Below are 11528 nucleotides of genomic sequence, written 5' to 3' on the forward strand. Positions count from 1 at the left end.
GTAAGTTAGTTTAAGTGAGGTTAAGTATTGTGTAAGCTTAGAGACCGATGACCTCGGCAATTTGGTCCCATTAGATCATACAACAAATTTCCAATATTTCTGTATTCAGCTCTAAGCGGCGCTTGAGGTGGCCCAAAGAGCGACGCCACTAGACAGTGAATGACTGGAAACGAGTGATTTGGAGTGATGAGTCACACAGTGCCCCGTAGCAATCCGATGGAAGGGTTTGGGTTCGGCGAATACCAGGAGAACTTACCTGCCATCGTGTGTAGCACCAAGAGTGTAGTACAGAGGAGGTGGTGTTACGGCATAGAGGTGTTTTTCGTGGTTAGGATGCGGTGATCTTACTGCGCTTAGGCAAACGCTAAATACGGAAGTATTTGAACATGTTGGACAGTATTATGTACTGCGTATCGCACAGCAACAGTCCAGAGACGATAGTCGTTGTATCAGCATGACAATGCACTGTTTCACAAAAAAAACATCTGTGAGGCGATGATTTGCGGACAGTAACAAATCCTGAAATGGAGTGGCTCGCCCAGAGTCCCGACTTGAACCCGGTGGAAGAGCTTTGGAACAAGTTAGGAAGTCGAATTCGCGCCGTACCACAGTGATGATTCTCACAACCTCCTCGGGTTTCAGCTTTTGAGGATGAATGAGCTACCATTCCTCCACAGACATTCAGACATTTCACTGAAAGTGTCGTCAACACAGTTCAAGCCGCCATAAAGGCGAAGAGTGGTCACATCCCATATTGAGTCCACTGATAGGTGTCCGACTACTTTTTGATCAGATAGTCTCGATCCAGTAAACAAATTTGTTTTCGGACCCGAAGCTGATCTTGTTCGAAAGGGAGTGTAGAGTTCGAGTACCTAAACTACAATACACGCCATGATACGAAAATCTTCCAAAAAATATTATTTTATTCCTCTCCTATTTCATTCCATTTACTCTCTCCAATTCGCTCGTTGTTAGTACTGTTATCATTATGGTTACAATCCGAAAACAGGTTTGAAGCACATTTGCAAGCCTCTTCATCTCTTCGTAACTGTTGCAACGCTTCAGCCACTTGAATCTACTTACTGTAGCCAAGTCTTGATATCCCTCTACAATTGTTACTCCCCAGCACTTCCCCACGTTACAAAATTAAATGTGGCTCAGGTTGTGCTCTGCCAACCTGCCCTTTCTTCTAAACAAGTTTTGCCATTAATTTATTTTCTCAAAGATTAGATGCAGTACCTCTTCAGCAGTAACACGATCTACTCATAACGTTCAACGTTCTTCTGCAGCTTCATATCTAAAAAAAAAAAAATCTATTGAGCCCTTGTCTGTAGGCCTACAGTTATAATCCACATTTCAGAAATATTATTAGTATTATACTTATTATTATGATAATTGTATTTTTTCATAGCCTAATTAGGCGGTGGGTAGTGAGGCAAATTAGTACTCATTAATTGTCATATATAGCCTAAGATAAAGAAGAGAAGATCATTGCGCACTGCCAGAAAGTTTTCTTCTTAATGGGAACAAGGTTATACGAGGGCAATTTTTTCTTTGAAGGTCCGATTGGTCGCGAAATAAAAACCATAGTGAAAATCCGATTAAACTCGATGTAGATGTGTTTCCAGTGCCTCTTCATGACTGTCAGTTGTATAGTTGCATCACGTCGCATTCTTCAGTTCTGGGGGCACAGACAACAAATGAAAAAGCTTAGAACAATAGTCTTCCACCAAATGTGAAGAGCATGCTGTCATTCGCTGAGGTTTACCGCCTGATTTCACGCATCCCGCATAACATAATTATCATGCATGAATGAAAAGTGTGGGAATGTTGCAGGAACCCAACCACAGCTGCAATAAAAGCGCTTCTGCAGTGTTTTAGATGGAAAGTGTTTGATCACCCGCTATACAGCTCGGACGTGGTTTCCCCTGATTTTCATCTCTTTGCTCATCTCTTTCCATCTCTTTGGCTATGAGGGCAACATTTGACATAGATAGCTAGCAGCAGATCAGTGTTGAGAATTGCTGGAAAGCACAGGCAGCTACCTTCTATGATGAGAATATTGGGTAGTTGGTACAACGCTACAACAAATGTCTAACTCGTCGTGGTGATTATGTAGGGAAGTACCTGAAAGGTATAGCTAAATTTTATAAATACATACCGTCGACATTTGCATTGTTGTGAACTATTTTCAGTATAATACAGATATAAAGATAAGTTGAGGAAGAAACCAAACGAAATGCAGTAAATCTCTAACGAGGCGCCAGAGACCGTGGGTCCCTTACTCCAAAATACTCAGAAGGTATTCCTGAACAACCTCTGAATGCTTGTTGGTGTTCTGGTCCACTCTGTGTGTGAAGTGTTCAGAACAAAAGAATTTCGTCGTTTACGCGATGGATGATTAACGCCACCGTCGTTTGTTGTTATCGAGGGTCTTGCCGCAGTAGTAACACCGGTGCCCGTCATATCACCGAAGTTAAGCGCTGTTGCGCTTGGCTAGTACTTGGATGGGGACCATCCGGTTGGCCGAGCGCTGTTGACAAGCAGGGCGCACTCAGCCCTTGCAAGGCAAACTGAGGAGCTACTTGATGGAGAAGTAGCGGCTCCGGTCTCATAAACTGACATACGGCCGGGAGAGCGGTGTGCTGCCCACATGCCCATCCATATCTGCATCCACCGACGCCTGTGGGCTGAGGATGACACGGCGGCCGGTTGATACCGTTGGGCCTTCATGGCGTGTTTGGGCGGAGTTTAGTTTAGTTTTCGTCGTTTGTTGTTACAGCCCTTTTTAATGGTTCTGTCGAAGGCCTGCCAGCCTGTACTATGTAATCGTTTTCCTTTTGTGCTCTTGCTGGATCTCAATGTACATAATACTGTCATTCCTGTTCTATGATCTCAATTACGGCAGTTTTAACGAAGATGTTTCACCTACTTGATACTTCTGTTTTCTTTTTGCGAATTACGCAAGCGACAGCAGTAAAGACGGATAATAATGTCTCCTTTCGACTTGTAAGCACATACTAAAAACGGCAAACATAGGTTGTAGACTCTTTGTTTTATGTCCAGTAGACTGTTGACGTAATATCTTCGCTTATGACCTTCTTCTTTGGTTAGTAACCTCAAACCTTTGCCGTACAAAAAACAAAATATCTTGGCGTAATTTTTAGAATCAAGTACAATACTCGAAACTGTTCTTTCATACCTTCTTCGTTCGTGGTATTCTCATTTGACGCTTCTTTTCTACGAACATATTTATCTGGTACACTTATTTTCTTGTGTTTTTCTTTTCCAGTTTCTTCACTCATACACCTTGTTTGCTTCTTTTTCGACGATGCTGGTATACTTGTTTTATTGCCCATTGAGAAATTTACAAAGTTTTCACTCCATCCATCTTAATGGCCGTTCATTCCACTAATATTCGATGTCTGGTGAAGTGTTTAATCAGGAACGTCAACTTCGCTACTTTTCGCGAGACAGTGCACTGATTTCTCCTTGTTCTTGGGCTGACTGTTATAGAAGTTCGATAATCAGAGCCCACATTAGTTTGTCAGCGCGCAAGTAGTCTTCTCCGTGAATTAAGGAGGAAAATACCGAACATTGTTTAGTTATAAGGGGCAGCGAAGATGGAAAAAGTAAGTAAATTGTTTAGTATTTCAAAAGTAATCGCCAAAATTGTTAACACATACGCCATTGTGAGACGGTCAGTGTCTTCATGGGAAAATGTTTGCGGTTGCCTACGAATCATTGCTTGTATCCACACGTATACCTCTTCGACCGAAGCAAATCGACGGTCACAAATGTCTTTCTTCAGGGCTCCAAAAATATGGTAATCGCGTGGGCAGAGATCGGCTTGTATTGAGGGCGTGTAACGGCTTTCCAGTGAAACTTTCGCAGCGTACTCGAAACATGTGGGAGGGTCCACATGTTTGCAAGGCTCTTTAGACTATGCTGAAGAAGTTTTGCTGGAAGGCCGTTACACATCCTCCACTCAGTCCTGATCTCTCCCCGTGCGATTTCCATATTTTTGGAGTCCTGAAGAAAAGCATTCGTGGCGGTCGATTTTCATCGGACGAAGTCCTGCACGGCGGGGTACAACCGTGAATCCGTAAGCAACCGCAAACTTTTTCTCATGACGACAATGACCATCTCACAATGGTGTATATGTGTTAACAGTTATGGCGATTACTTTTGAAATAATAAGCAGTTTACTTGCTTTTTTTCCATTCGTCTCATAACTGGCGCTTATAATACTTACAAAATTAAATACACTATTATCCGTGCTGCTTCGGCCATTTTGGGCTTATTAATTGATTAAGCACCACTTTCCAGTCCAGGCCGCGAATTATCAAGCTCTCATCGGGCGTTTTGACGTCACAACTCTTAATTATACACGACACTTCTGTTCACCATGGACCTCAAAACTAGTCTCAGTCCCGGTCTGAGAGTGGCCCCACTCCAAAAATTACTACAATGCACTTTTTTTCCTTTACATTGGAAATAACGCCATACAGTCAATCACACTAAGGTATGAACCGTCTTTTTTCCACAGAATAGTGAGTGTATCCGTGTTTTGTCGATGACTGTGAATAGTGCCTACGAAGTTTAGTGTTATGTTTGTGTTGTTATGGATAATTATGAAACCGAGAAGTATGTCAAACTTGGTGTATATTGTAATCCGCTCGAATCAGTAAGTAAAATAGTGCAGTGGACTCATATTACACAAGACTGGGGTGCGACCCTATCCAACGTTGGGTTTCGTGTTGTTTTTATAAAGCTCTCTACGTGAATGATAGGATAGTTTCCTTGAAAATTCCTCCGCTGATTCCTTTCTTCCCCTTCTCCAGCAGATCCAGAGCTCCAATGTCACCGACGTCGACGGGACGTTAAACAGTAGCTCTCATTCCATTCTTGCAAGCAGTACTAGCTAAGCAGGCAATCAACTTTCTCTACGCGACGGGCGGATAACCTTCAACATATTGAAATGGTTTCTAATTTAATCCCGAGCACTGGTTGAAATAAAAGCAATAGGAATGAGGACATGGAGAGCCAAAAAACATTCTAAACCGAAAGAAAATCAAATGAACAAATACTAAAAGAAATTGAAGAGAAAATTTTATGAACTTCATACAGAGAAGAAAAATGAAATTAATTGTACATCTAATTAAATGTAACAGCTTCATAAAACAAACATGTTTACAGGAAGAATACTGGGAAAATATCGAGAGACAGGCCCAGAGTATTCATATCGCTATGTGTTACCGGTGGAATGAACTACAGCAACTACCACCAAATGGTGCAGATGGTGAGAGAGAAAGGATGGCTGCATCAGAAAGGTGGTAACCATGGTTGGTAGGTTGTCAGGAACTGTGATATCATATCTCCACCTCTCAGCGGCCAAACGCTGATGAAGAAAATATTATTTCACTAACGGGTTTCGAACTGGCAAATTCCGGGCCAATTACAGTTCGAATTGTGTGTGTTGTGATCTCAGGTATTGAAACTGGTAAACATTAGGGAAACTAATACACGGAAAGTCATCGAATAAAACAGAAGTAATATCCGGCGTTCCCCAAGGAAGTGTTATAGGCCCTCTATTGTTCCTGATCTATATTAACGACATGGAGATAATCTGAGTAGCCGTCTTGGATTGTTTGCAGATGATGCTGTCATTTACCGTCTTATAAAGTCATCAGATGCTCAAAACGACTTGCAAAATGATTTAGATAAGGTATCTGTATGGTACGAAAAGTGGCACTTGACCCAAAATAAAGAAAAATGTGAAGTTATTCACATGAGTACTAAAAGAAATCAGCTAAATTTCGATTACGCGATAAGTCACACGAATCTGAAGGCTGTAAATTCAGCTAAATACTTAGTACATGAGTACTAAAAGAAATCAGCTAAATTTCGATTACGCGATAAGTCACACGAATCTGAAGGCTGGAAATTCAGCTAAATACTTAGGGATTACAGTTACTAATAACCTAAATTGGAACGATCACATAGATGATATTGTGGGTAGAGCAAACCAAAGACTGCGATTCACTGGCAGAACACTTAGATGGTGCAACAGGTCTACTAAAGAGACTGCTTACACCACGCTTGTCCGCCCTATTCTGGAGTATTGCTGTGCGGTGTAGGATCCGCATCATGGGGGACTGACGGATGACATCGAAAAAGTACAAAGAAGGGCAGCTCGTTTTGTATTATCGCGAAATAGGGGAGAAAGTGTCACAGACATGATACGTGAATGGGATTGGTAATCATTTAAACAAAGGCGACGGGATCTTCTCATGAAATTTCAATCACCAGTTTTCTCCTCCGATTGCGAAAACATTGTTGCCACCCACCTACTTAGAGCGAAATGATCATCATGATAAAATAAGAGAAATCAGGGCTCACACAGAAAAATTTAAGTGTTCGTTTTTCCCGCGTGCCGTTCGAGAGTGGAACGGTAGAGACAGCTTGAAGGTGGATCACTGAACCCTCTGACAGGCACTTTATTGTTAATAGCAGAGTACGCACATAGACGTGGATGTAGAAACTATGTTATTTCTTTCACGGCGTTGAGTCGTCTGAGAGAAATACTATAAATTCGCTTTGATGAAAGTTAGGTGGTATCTTCTCCTCTTTTTCGTGGCCTTCTTCCGTCTCTTCACTGGGTCGGCACCTTAATCTGGATTTGGCAGTGTTAGTGGTAGACGATGGCCGGATGTCCTTTCTATCACCAGGGAATTTCTATACCCCCTTTGTCTGCGTCTAGTATTATCCCATACGATAGAATGAGAACGTTTTCGAAATGTTTGCGAATCGTGTAACAGAGACGGAACATGGAAACTAGCCCGGTATTCACCTCGTCGGTTGTGGAAAATCGCCTAAAAACCACATTCAGTCCTGAAGGCACACCGGCCCTCGTCGTTAATCCTCCGGTGCCGACGACGGCGCGTCTACCCGGATCCCGGAAGCCGCATGTCAATGCGCGCGGTCATGCAGGCTGTTCGAGAGAGGTAAGTAGTGAAATGGATACGAAAGTCAGTGACTAAGGCTGACATTATGCCTTGTATTTATAATTCTTTAACGTAGACACAAATAAAAAGCGAATCAACAAATCACGGGTCTCATCCAGTTAATCAATACGTTTTCCTTTCCACTTAGAAATTTAGGTTAGAGATAGAATACCAATAAGAAAACACACATTCTTTCTTGTTATATTAATGAGTGGGTCACCAACCTTATAAAACATAACAAATAAACTAAAATAATATTCGATTGTTCGTAATAAGTAGACAATCCATTATTTTTTTTAGCATCAATCGAGTTGTGTTAAGTTGGTAACCACTGATCTTAAAACAAAACAAAAAATAAAAAAAGAGCCAGTCATTTATGGTATCAATACAACTCAATTTAGGATGAATTTCGGAACGTCAAAGATAAAAATAATTTTCACATTGACTCTTCATCCCTCTTTAGCGAGCAGAATGGAGATTTATCTTTCTGCAAGACATATTCTTTGTTTTCGCATCACTGTATTCAATACATGAACCTCTCCTACGTTATTTCTTAAAACGACATCATAGTTATCATTTTTTGTGGTACTAACACGTCATTTTTTGGGAACAAAATACGTGTACTCTCGCTGCACTGTCTTGATTTTTGGAAGTAGCATGGTAGACGGAAGGCCCTTGTACATGCAACACTTCTGTTTGTGTTCACGAGAGCAAGTCTATTTTTGTCTTCCTCGTTCCAGTCTCGTGGACGTAATTAACAAGTTAACGACTGTTTCACTTGACTTTTCTGTCAACAGCCGTAGTGAGATTTTTGAAGTTGGCAAGCTTCAATTTCTTCGACACTGGTCATGAAGCGTTATTATACAGAATGAGCCAGAACTCCACTGACAAACTTTTAGTGGTTGAGAATTTTGGTATAAGGGATTGACGATCTAAGGCGTCTCGTTAGTAATAACGTAATTATGATTTAAAGAAATGTATTCCCAAATTGCGAATGAGGTACCACAACAACTCATGGAAACAAGACACATAGATCATGTCGTTGCATTTTGTACTGTTGTACACCATTCTCAGTGCAGTACAGATACAAAGCTAATTGGAACAAGAAGCTAAACGAATGCAATAGCCTCTGGAGACGGCGGGTCCCTTATACCAAAATACCCAGGGATTATCCCTGAACAACCTTGGAAAGTTTGTCGGTGGGGTTATTGTTCGCTCTTTATATAAAACGTACTGCAAGTGTACTCGCAAACGTATGCTGATGGTGGAACAGATTTACCGCAACATTTCTCATTTCTTAAAAAATAAAAAAATAAAAACTGGGTCTTGCAAGAAGGCGCATCTCCATCCATCCATTCATTACGTTTCAAGCTGGAGAAAACAAAGAAAAATAGTTAGAAAACACTTAAATTTTATTTAAAACCGCTTCCAAGTTCATAGTGGTGGCCGATGGCTCCTTAACGATCTGTGTGACTGTGGTGTTTTATTTTCTCTCCCTATCTCTTTCTCTCTTCCTATCTCTCTCTCTCACTCTCTCTCTCTTCGTTCTCAACTTTCTTCATACACGGCGTACTTCTGTAACAGATATAGTTCTATACAGGCAATATACAGAGTGCGAAAAAAACAAAAAAACAATTTGACCAAAAGAGTACAGCAGAAAGACAGGACCAAACGATGTAATTTGAGTACAGGAACTGGTAGTCGCAGCTGAATATTTACGGCGCTATGCCAGAGTGAAACGACATACTTACGTTAATTAAGCGGTGGCAAGTCCGTGTATGTGAGCATACTCGTTTTTCACTTACTTTGACCTTTCTAGAACATATTGAAATATGAAATAAGGACATCCGATTGTTCTCATTTGTAAAGTGATACATGGTGCGTCAGGTATTACGACAAATGTGTATGTGATGATTTAAGTTTGCTTGCTCTCATCGTGACGGCTAGATAGTACAAAGATTTTGTTTATGTATACATTTTCTGTGAATTACATTTCATTTTGAGTAAAGACGTTCGCATGTCAGATTGCGATAACATCACTGTAGCGCCGAAAATGTGCAACTTCCTATACTCAAATTCCTTTGTTTGGTGCTGTCTTTCTGCCCTACACTTTTGGTCAAATTGTTTTTCGCACCCTGTATGTATATGGTTTCTTGTACTCCAGTTATTATCTCCAATGTGATTGTTGTTCTTGAGCAATTAAGTATCACCTGACAGAATTCTTTACGTACCCACCAGCAGTAGAGTAAGTAAAATATTGTAATTCACCTGACGAGTAACGCGCCGCGAATAAAATTATCGGTGTATGCACAGTAGAGAATGAAGTTTATTTTATTTGAATCAAGGGCCTCAGATTTTTTTTTTAGAAAGTCAAAGAGAATCTACTGCTCAAACGTCCTGTGGAGTACAAAATTCCAAGGAAATAACATTACCTATCAGAATAAATTTAGTCTTTCTTTTTCATTTTTCACTAGTTCAATGATGAAGGGTTATGAAAATCACTGATCGGTCGGTATTTAGGTCACGTAACTGGTACAAGATTGTGTAATAAGCGGAATGGCCGTTTTATGAAAGGTCTCTGCACAGCAGCAACTCAAATAGTTGTTTGTAAAAGTAGGATAGACCTTTCTGAGAGTAACTACAGGATTACAGACAGAACTATTGAGTTCTGGTACTTGAATTACTGTGATCGGCTCAGTGACTGGTATAGATAGAAAAAACCCAAACAGTTCTTTTAAATACTATACTTCCGCATCTCGTATTCATTCGAGCGCTACAACCTGTAGGTATGAGCTTCTGATAAAGAGTAGTCGTGTTCCCTTGAAAGAAAAGCGTTATTCACTAACGACATTTCTTTTCCTTTCTTGTGATAGCGAACTGGAATGTCGACAGAATGCCGCCTTGGCGCTGGCCTTGAGCGAAACAACTAAAGCGATGACAGTCAAGGCTAGGCTTCCACGAACTCAGGACCGCCGTAGGAAGGGCATTCTACCAACTGGCAATTCGTTTCTTTTCAGACAAACGATTTACTTCATTGTCTTTTGATAGGACATGCGTAAGACAGTGCCGCCTTATCTACTGATGAACAGAGCCTTTTGTCGGTTATGACTGAGCAGCATATATTTAAGAACAAGAACTTGTGAAAATTGCAACACATAACACATTCCAAACGTACATAGACTCTGGAATATCTCGATACAGCATGTTCCAGGTTCAGAGAGCGACAAAAACTAACCAAGACGTGAAATTGTGTTCAAAGTCAAAAGGTGAAAATTGTGCCTTCGTTTCCCAAGAAAAAAAAAATTAGTTCAATAAAAAATACGGTACGGTTAATTCAGAGGCAGAGAATGAGGCCGGCATTGGCACAATCATCTGTATTTGAACACAATTTCTGTGTGCTCGCTCCACCACAACGATGTTTCTGTTTTCCGTATTGTATGTAATGTTGATACCCGTGATTTGACGTAAACTCCTTGTGATGTAAGTTCTTTTACAGTAGATAAAGTGTTGTGTTATACCGGTATCACTGCTCACAAGTGACGTCACGACAAATAGTCCCTTAACATCAGAACATGACAGCAAATGCATCTTAATATAATTAGTTTCTTTCCTTCCACGTGCTTATGTTTTGATGTATCTGAATCCGTTGTCCATATGGTGCTCTATACAACCACTTTCCGCTTACAACACCAAATTTCATTACAGCAGTACGTAATTTAAAACAGAGTTGCTGAACGCCGCCACTCAGAATTTTCCCACTAGCTACTTATAAAAATATGCAGCACGACTTTTCAGTTCTGAGCGCTATTATGTAGGCGTACTAATGACATGTGTCTCGACTTTTCCTTGTTTACGAATGATTAACATCAAATTGTTACGGATGTTATGAACTTCAGCACTAGTCACAGTTCCATCACATGAGCCGTGTTGTTAGGAATCGCTTGTTTAACTCGCAACCACACGATGACTGTTCACGTATATTGTTAGCAAGCTGGGCAGATGATTGAGGCGGAACATCTGTGACACATTACAGACTGACGACGATGCGCGAGTTCCAGCAAGGCGTCATAACGTAAAGGTAGTTAAAGTTCGATCTCTGCTATCGACTCACCTCGTCGCCTTATCAGTCGCAGCAGTGGCGGCAGCGCGTAGCGTAGTGTGGGCGCCGTTCTGCCGACGGACCGTTATATACCTCGCGCGCACCTCACCAGGCGCAACACTGCCGTTGACCGAACATTCTCTTCCTAGTGCGCTCACCTCGCCTTGCTTGTTTGGCAGCGCGCCAGCTGCAGGAAACTCGCTGACGCCATATTGGAAAAAAAGCCGCAGCGCCAGAGACTTTACGCTGCCGTCGCTCTGCCGTGTCGCGCAGCCAAGGAGCGCTCACTTCGCGTCATGTTGTATCTCTGCCTATGGGTACATGCGTTGCGCGCGCATTGTGTTCGGCAACGACTATGTAATGCGTGTGTCCATGATGAAAAGTACAGGCAGAATGGGATGAGACTCGTTTGCTTTGACTAA

At 41.4% G+C, this 11528-nt stretch overlaps 1 protein-coding gene across 1 annotated transcript in view; it reads right to left on the minus strand.

Moving 5' to 3' along the window:
* LOC124787841 (chitooligosaccharidolytic beta-N-acetylglucosaminidase) overlaps positions 1-11311 on the minus strand; it is a 218769-nt gene extending 207458 nt beyond the window's left edge. Inside the window, exon 1 of the mRNA XM_047254788.1 lies at positions 11119-11311. The gene's annotated coding sequence lies outside the window, so the exon portion shown is untranslated. The remainder of the gene's footprint in view (positions 1-11118) is intronic.
* Positions 11312-11528: the final 217 nt, after the last annotated feature.

The sequence above is a fragment of the Schistocerca piceifrons genome, chromosome 3, assembly GCF_021461385.2.
Source record: "Schistocerca piceifrons isolate TAMUIC-IGC-003096 chromosome 3, iqSchPice1.1, whole genome shotgun sequence".
NCBI classification, from domain to species: domain Eukaryota; kingdom Metazoa; phylum Arthropoda; class Insecta; order Orthoptera; family Acrididae; genus Schistocerca; species Schistocerca piceifrons.